At 31.1% G+C, this 8,715-nt stretch overlaps 1 protein-coding gene across 3 annotated transcripts in view; it reads left to right on the top strand.

The window, feature by feature from the left end:
* Positions 1-8,715, top strand: part of Csmd3 (CUB and Sushi multiple domains 3) — a 1,110,517-nt gene that overhangs the window by 815,446 nt on the left and 286,356 nt on the right. The window lies entirely within an intron of this gene.

An 8,715-nucleotide genomic window follows, 5' to 3' on the forward strand; every position in this document is an offset into this window, starting at 1 on the left:
TATTCTCATGAACAAAAGAAGTTTACAGGATGAGAATTATATTAGGTTTGTTACATCAATTGTTGTATGAGTTAATAAATGTATTTTACTAGTGTCCTAATATAATAAATGAGCTAATTAAATTATATATCATATATTATAACATAATATAAAATTATGTATTTTATATATATAGCTACTTTATGTAAAACACTAAACTAAGAAAGTAAAATGCATATAAGAAGCGGTTATGTATTTGTTTAATTAATTTACAATCTATCAGATCAAATTGGTTCTTGGAAGTTCAGAATACTCATTTAATATAGCAAAATAAGTCTAATAGCAATATTCAGAAATCTTTACTTTTAGAGTATTTGAGAAAATATGCCTTCTTTAAGTTTTCTCAAGAAGTCAGATTAATGGAAATTATTTTAGAAACAAGGTAATTAAAAATGTTAGAGCATCAAAGATTATCACATGGGACCTCAAGCAAATTTGAATTCAATTATCATTAGTGAAAATATTGCCTCTTATTGATATGATAAATAGGAGCCAGAACAATATGACACATTATATTTAAAAATCCTGTCCATAATACTGAGCGATTACCTTTGCTACCTGTTTATTTCAATTATTTTTTCAATCTGTATTAGAATTCTTACATCATTAACATTACATGTAAATGAACAAAACGAATGGTAAATACACATTTTGAAGTTTTCAGAACTGTGTATACAATATGATTTCTAATGAGGTCCTCCCAAAGACAATGAGTATTCAAGGGAATTGTGTTTATATGTATTAATGTGTGATGAACTAAGAGTAATGGTATTAAAGTATTATTGCTCAAGTATAATTGCTATTATCTACTCCCAAAAGAAAACTTTTTAAAAAATCTGCTATCCTATTCCTCTTTCTTTGTTTTCTACAGGACTGCTGACAATTTTAAAGTCATATTGCCATGAGTGGCACAATGTTTCCATAACGGTTTTTCTTTGTTCTGCATAATTTTGCACTTCTTCTTATGAGAAACTGTTTATGGGGTTAGGTACAGTGGCATGCACCTATAATCCTAGCAACTCAGGAGGCTGAGGCAGGAGGATCACAAATTCAAAAAAGCCTCAGCATCTTAGCAAGACCCTGTCTCAAATAAAATAAATAAAGGACTGAGGATGTGGCTCAGTGATTAAGTGCTCTTGGATTCAATCCTTGAAACAACAACAGCAACAAAAAGAAAACCTTTATGGGTTTCATAGAGGAATCCTAGATTTCCTTCTCTGATAACATAAAAATCTATGTAATTGAGATTATTGATACAAAGATACTAGGCAGTGTAGGATGTATCTAGATTTAAAATTGTATAGGGTATATTCAGGTTTCTGCAATAAGTAAAATCACTGGCTTTTCTGTCTGTAGTGTGGGTTATAGGGTGTTAAAAAAAAAGACAGAAAACTTTAAAAAGTAAGTATTTGAAGTTACCCTTCCTTTCTTACCCTAGTTGTTCATTATAGAATACTTTTTTTTCTTTCTTTTTCTTTTTTAAGAGTTTAAACTCTAAAATTTGGGATAGAGTATAAAAACAATTATTTTATAATTGCATTTGATTAGGAAAACATGCCTATAAATATTTTTCAGTCTCAGAACTGAAATTAAATTGTTTCAGTCTTAGATTTGTAACTAAGGTTTACAGTCTACTTCCAAGGTATCTTAGATATCACAAGTTCTGTAAATTATTTTACAATTTTGTAAACCAAGTACTGTATTATGAACACTTCTATAGAGGGGACACATAGAAGTAGTAAGCCATGATATTGTCTGATTTGTGGATTTACATATTGACACATTTGTTATTAATTGTATTTATCCCTAAGTATTACTTGTGATGTTTACAATAACAACTCGAAAACTTGTCTAGAAATCTGCAATTATATAAGTAGTTAAGCTCTGATTTCTTAGTTTGAGAGGAGTTTGTTCTCATCCTCCAAATATCCATTCTCTATTTTCAGCGATAGCAACTGTGCTCAGCCTGTAGCTGAGTTTTAGGTCGTGCCCTATACACCTTGGGCATCAACTTCGAATTTTAAAATTGATCTCTAATATTTCTCCTCTGATACTGACCCTGATTTCCTCAGCCAGAGTTAGCCAACATTGCAACTTTTCTTTTATGCTGTTTACATATGCAACTAATATAATAGATATCACATTGCTTTGTTGTTTATATTTCTTTGCATACATATCATGTCATGTATGTTTCCTTAGACCAATTATCTTCATGATATCTTCAGTTGGTTTTAGTTCAAGGACATCTTTTTCTTTTATATATTCCTAGTATATTCAAATGTAAGTCGGAATACTGACTTCACAAAGTGCTTTTATGATAACTGAAGTTGTTTCCACTAGGTCACATTTTAAATATGAAAAACATTTTAGAAGTAGTACATAGCCAATTTCTGAATATATGTAAATGTGCTTAAGGGGTTCAAATACCATGTTTTTGTGTTTGAAAAAATGATTCACATCGAGTCATTTTTAAAGCAAACTCCACCCCAATCCATTCGGTGGTATATTCTCTTTACAATTATTACAATTTACAATTATTAAAAAGTTGCTTCTATATATATATATATATATATATTATAATATATATATTATATATATTTAGTTTCCGGTGGACACCACATCTTTTTTTTATTTATTTTTTATTTGTATGTGGTGCTGAGGATCGAACCCAGCGCCCCGCGCATGCCAGTTGAGCACGCTACTGCTTGAGCCACATCCCCAGCCCCAACAAAGTTGCTTCTTATAACATCTGAAAGAACCCTGAGTAATGCAGGGTAGGGGTGTCCCAGCATTTGCTTTGAGAGAATCAGAACAGGATTTGGCTAGAGAGAATGAGGTAAGTATTCATAAAGACGGTAGTATTGAAGGTAGTTTGTGTTTCACAGAAAGAAATAGTGGGAAGCATTTCAGGCAGAATAGGATGAGAAAACATGATAAGGAAGAACATACTAAGTGTATCCAAGGCAAATAATCCAATTTGGATTATTCTCACATGCCTAGATTCTTCTTACAGTTCTAGCTTTAGCTCAGAGGCCTATTTGAACACTCCATTAGTGACAGTCAGTCTTTATCCAATTACCATTTTGTTGAGTATTAACCTTGCTATTGTCTGATTATTTGTGATTTTAAGTAGAAAGAATTGCATTTGACTGAGATAAAAATGAAGAATTATGTTAGCACAGGTGCATTTTATTTCAGCTGTGTTATTTTTCAATTTATTCTATACTTGCTAAATCTAGCAAATGGACTAGTGAAAGTAGTGGTGGAGATACTGTTTTGGGCTTCAAGTAATAGGAATCCTAACCATGGATTTAATAGTGAGAGTTTATTTTGTTCACTTAAGAAATGGAGAAGAAAGAAGATGTGTAGGTCTTGATTCAGTTGCTTAACAAAATCAACAAGGATCCTCCTCCTTCTGCTGTGGCATTTGTCCTCATGATTGTTGTGACATGATCACAAGAGAGCTGCTATGACTCTGGATATGTTTAAGACAAGAAGAAAAGAGGAACAGGTTGTACCAACCACATATGCCCTTCTTGTAAGGAATATGAAATCTTTTCCAGGAGCCATTTCAGACAATCTGAATCTTTTTTGTTCAAAATGGGACCATGTCGTTAAACCTTCATTTACCATCTTACTTTGCTAGACTAGACAATATAGAAGACTAATTGTATTAGTCTTAGACCCTCATGATATATTGTTTAATCTTAGATTATATCTGGGAACACAATCAAGGTTCTATTAGTGAGGAAGAAAAGAAGAAGAGACATAGAGGAAATAACTGAAAATATTTACTACAACTGTACACCTGTCACAGACATTCCAAAAAATATAAAATTAAAATATATATGTTGAATTAATGGCTCCATCATTAAAGGTATCATGGAAGCCAAGACACTCTACAGTGCTTAGAAAATAAAGATATAGATCACCCATTATTAATAGTTTCAGCTCTACTATGCTAGGAAGAGAATGGGTTTCTCTAACCTGCTTCAGTAAATAAATTATATACATATGTGGCATGAAAATCCTTCACTACTACATTTCATAGAAGAAAATGCTCCATTTCTTTATGTTTTTTAAAGCAAACTGAATCTGTTTAGTCTTCATCAGAGCTCTCAAGAAAAAAATCTTATTCTATCCTTTGATGTTACATCCCTCTTTTCCCAAATAACTTTCTCAAGTCAACTGAACTTTGATTAGATAATTAGAAGTGTGGAGAGCTATGCCACTTAGGTGAAAATGTCTGTGGGTAAGAATTGGTCATCCCATGATCACCCTTAGGCAACCCACTGCTCTTCCATTCCTTCAACCTCCCCAAATCCAATTTCCTCAGTGAGTCTGGCCAATCTTCTCATTCTTCTTAAAACAATGGCTGTCAATTTCAGAAATCTAAAACTCCCTCCAAGTACAAATTGAGAAGAGACATATTTTCAGGTTCTTTATGCAATACAATTTAGTTTTGATGGGGAGCCCATAAAGGGGTAGCTGAATTTCCTGTAGGGCACAGGGAAGCAATATGAGAGAAAATTAGTATTTTCTTCCAAATTTGGAAGAAGAAATCAGAAATTAAGATAATAATACAATATCCTCCCCAAGACATCACTCCTCTCTGGATAATCCTATAATAGCAACCATGAAAACCTAGTAGGACACTGACCAGACTCTCAATGCACATTTGAATAATGCCTTCCTAAAATTCAGAAGGCAAATTTGTAGAAACATTTCTATTTCTATAGCATCCTTTCTATTATTACTGTAATGGAACTTATTATTAATTTATGTACTATTGACATTATATATATGGACATAGCTTTAAATTGTTCTTTTCCCAGTGGAAAGTTATATGTGCTGATAATAAGGATAAAATGAATAAGACAAAGTTCCTGCCTATAAAGAACTAATTTGGGGTCTCGGGTTGTAGCTCAGTGGTAGTATGCTTGACTAGCATTAGTGAGGCCCTGGTTTCAAGCTCCAGAACTGGAAAAAAAAAAAAAGAATAAAACTAACATTATAGTGGTACAAGACAAAAAAAGAAACATACGAACAAAAGATAATACTTTTAGAAATAATTTATGGGAACTATGGTACAGAAGACAGGACTACTATGGCCAATTTGTTTAGAGACTCCATATCAGAGATGGCACCTAATCTGATGCCTGGCTGATAAGAAAGAATGATAACATATAGATAGATCTAGGGGCAAAGGGTTCTAGGCAGAAGGATTAGTAAGTGTAAAGGCCTAAAAGCAGCAGGAGTTTGAGCTGATTTGTTGAACTGGAGCTGACTGAGCAAATAGAAGAGGACAAAATGAGAGATACAAATTATAAACCAGGAAAGTATGAGTAGACTATAGGAAGGGGCCTGGATTTTATTTAAAGGGCACACAGAGAACTTCAACATTATTGTAAGATTAAATATAAGAGTGAAAAATCATAATAGCTAACATTTATCTTCCAACTACTAAGTACAAGACATGAGAGGTATTATTACGATTCCCAACGAGAAAAGAAGGAAGATAAAGCTTGGAAATTTTTCTTTATTTGTGTAACATCACAGAGCTAATAGGTGCAAAAAGGGAATCAGTTTCTCTACCTCCAGAATCCATGCTTTTAACCACCATGCTATACTATCTTCCAACCCAAGTTTTCAATATTTATATTTAAAATTCAATGGATTTAATATTTTTCAAAAATGTATATGTACTATTAAAAGAAATGTTTTTAAAATGTTAATGTAATTATTCCCCAAAGAAAATTTTGTCATTTTATGCTTAAGAATATAAATGCTTTCTTATTGGCCAAATTTACTTTCAGAGGAATGACTTAGTCTTACTATTTTTCATGTTAATTCTTTTAGTAATATTCATTTGTAATAATCCCACTTTTCACTGAGAAGAAAGGAATTGGGTATTTCTGACAACCATTTGTTACAAAGTTAAATCATATCATTTTGATGGCTTCTCTTCTGGAAGGCTGACCTGGTAAATATTATGATGCCAAACTAATAGGCAGTAAATCTAGGCCCAGGTGTTTTTATGTAATTTTCTCTTTTTATTTAACTTGCTAAAAATTACCCAGCGAAAACAACAAATAAACAAACAAGCAAAAAGAAAATCTCTGGAGAAATGTTTATTTATTCCACTGGAAAACTTCAAATATTTTTGTACTCTTTTAGCCTCTTAGCTCTGTTGCTTGAATTAATTCAACAATCTATAGAGACCATTGCCATTCAAATTTTATATTCACATTAAGGCTAAACATTAGTTAATTTGTGGTGCATTTTTTTTTTCAGTATTAGCCTTGTAAATATAAAATAAATTATCCAATTTAATCTCTTTAATTTAGTTACCAGCATGTTGTTGGCATATTTAATGTGAAAAATAATCAGATGACCTATTAACTTTAACTTTATACTCAATATATAATTAATTTAATATAAATGCAAGCAGAAAATAAGTAAATTACAAGGGAACATAAAGTTAATTCATTGGATCCATGTTCCATAAACCACATACCACATATATTTGCCATTGCCTTTATTTTTTAAATCTTAAAATTAAACAGACAATAAAGGATGTATAAACTAATGGAACATTACCAAGTACAGATATTCTAAGAAAAATACTAAAGAAATATCTCTTAATTATCTTTCATTTACATGGACAACTTTTATTATAATTTCTTCAAACTGTTATAACAGAGTTATCATTAAAATTTCCATAACCTCACATTGCAAAATCTCTAAAAATTTGAATTAATAATTTACCCACTGCATGTTATTAATTTCTGGCAGGTTGAAGACCTACCTGTGGATAACAAAACTTTAATATGTTTAGGGAAAAAAAAGCAATGCTCTAGAATAGCTATGTCTTTAAGGTAGAGAAAATATTAGAATAAGTTACACAAGTAAAAATCTGTGAATAATCAGCATTTCTGCCCTTCTAAGCATATCCTTGAAGTGCAGTTATGAAAAATTTTGCAACTATGTTTTCCAAACTCTCTTGCCAACGAAGATCTCTCTTTAAATTCTACCAATTAAAGGCAGTCCTGCAACAACTGAAAGGTGAAGTTTATGAAGTCATTTGTTTTCCACCACCCACTTATGCTATAAATGTGGTGCTGGCAGGTGGTTGTATGTGTCCATAGTCTCTTTGAACTCCTGGATTTTTTGAAAGCCAGCAGGGGCTTTCCACCTCATATTCCATTTGCATTTCCTAAACCATCAAAGTCTCCAATTTCTTATATTTGATCTGTTTTCTCAATCATGTCTTTATTTTTAATCATCAAACAACAAGAAAACTGTAGCAAAGCACACTATAAATAAATATGAGAGTATTTAGAAGAAGATATTTTTATACAGCAGAAAATATACACTTGAACAAGTCAATAAGAAAATAATAGCATAACTGAAAAATGTAGGAGAAAGAAAATTTCACAGTATAAGTAACCTCAGTGGTCTTAGCATAAGAAAAAAAATGTTTAATTTAATAAAAGTTTAAAAAATTAAGAGAAAAATAATATGCTGCTTCACATTCATAAAGTAGGTAAGATTTTAAAAGCTGCCCACCACCAGGTGGTCATAACAAATTTCAGATATCAAGATTCATAAGAGTTTGGGAACATAAATTGGAAAAGTCATATAAAATAATTTGTAAAAATCTAGTAAAATTTATAAATCTATTCATCAATCAATCAATTCTTAGATATATCTAGAATTCACCAACTTTATGTTTTAGCCTAATATCAAGGGGCTGGTGGTTTCAACAAATTATAATTCAGTCAAAGCTGAATAACACTATCCCAGAATGAGGGACAAATTTAAGCTATGCAAGACATAAATAGCACATTTAATAGCATTTTGTTCATGTTTGTCAGGTTAATATTTAGAAAGTCTTTCAGTAAAAAGTTTGTACTCAAAACTTCCTACATAGAACTCAGAGCATCAGCAATTTTAAAAGGGGGGGCTATTTTATCCTATCTTCTGAAAACAATGGGAAATTAATAACAATAATTTCTATAATCTTTTTGTTAATTCTTAATTTCAAACTGGGATTGCCCTCTTGTGGCATTCTTCTAAAGTTGTAACTTCATGGTTTGATGTTGAAATTAGTGAGAATAGGTATATATCATTTTTTATTAATTTGTAAAGAAAAAGAGAACACATAATTGTTCTTTAACACATTCTTCTTTTTTATATTCCCTTTATTTTTTTTATTATGTCTGGGTCAAAGAGGAATATTATAGCTGTTGTACATGTTCTCAGAGTATTTCCTGTTTATGAATATGGAGATGACATTTGACAATATGCTTTACATACCTTCTCATTTAAATAAGAGAATTCCTAGATTGTGAGTGTAGATGAGTTATAAAACACTTGTATAGCATGTGTGAGGCCCCGAGTTCCATCCCAAGCACCAGGGGATCAATAAAAAAGAAAAGAAATTTAAAAATAAGACTTTTTCTTACAAGACTAATTGCCTAAATGAAATTTAATAACAAAATATTAAATATAGTTCATAAATCTTATTGTGCTTAATACTTTGAATTAAGTCCATCAAACAGTTCTTTGGAGATTAAAATTATTGTAGAATAATCTAATTTTAATTTGTCTCCTTGTACTATTGTTAACTTTTTTTAACAATAAGATTTCAAAAAACATATCTCAAATATATTT

Source organism: Urocitellus parryii, chromosome 7 (genome assembly GCF_045843805.1).
Source record: "Urocitellus parryii isolate mUroPar1 chromosome 7, mUroPar1.hap1, whole genome shotgun sequence".
Lineage (NCBI taxonomy): Eukaryota > Metazoa > Chordata > Mammalia > Rodentia > Sciuridae > Urocitellus > Urocitellus parryii.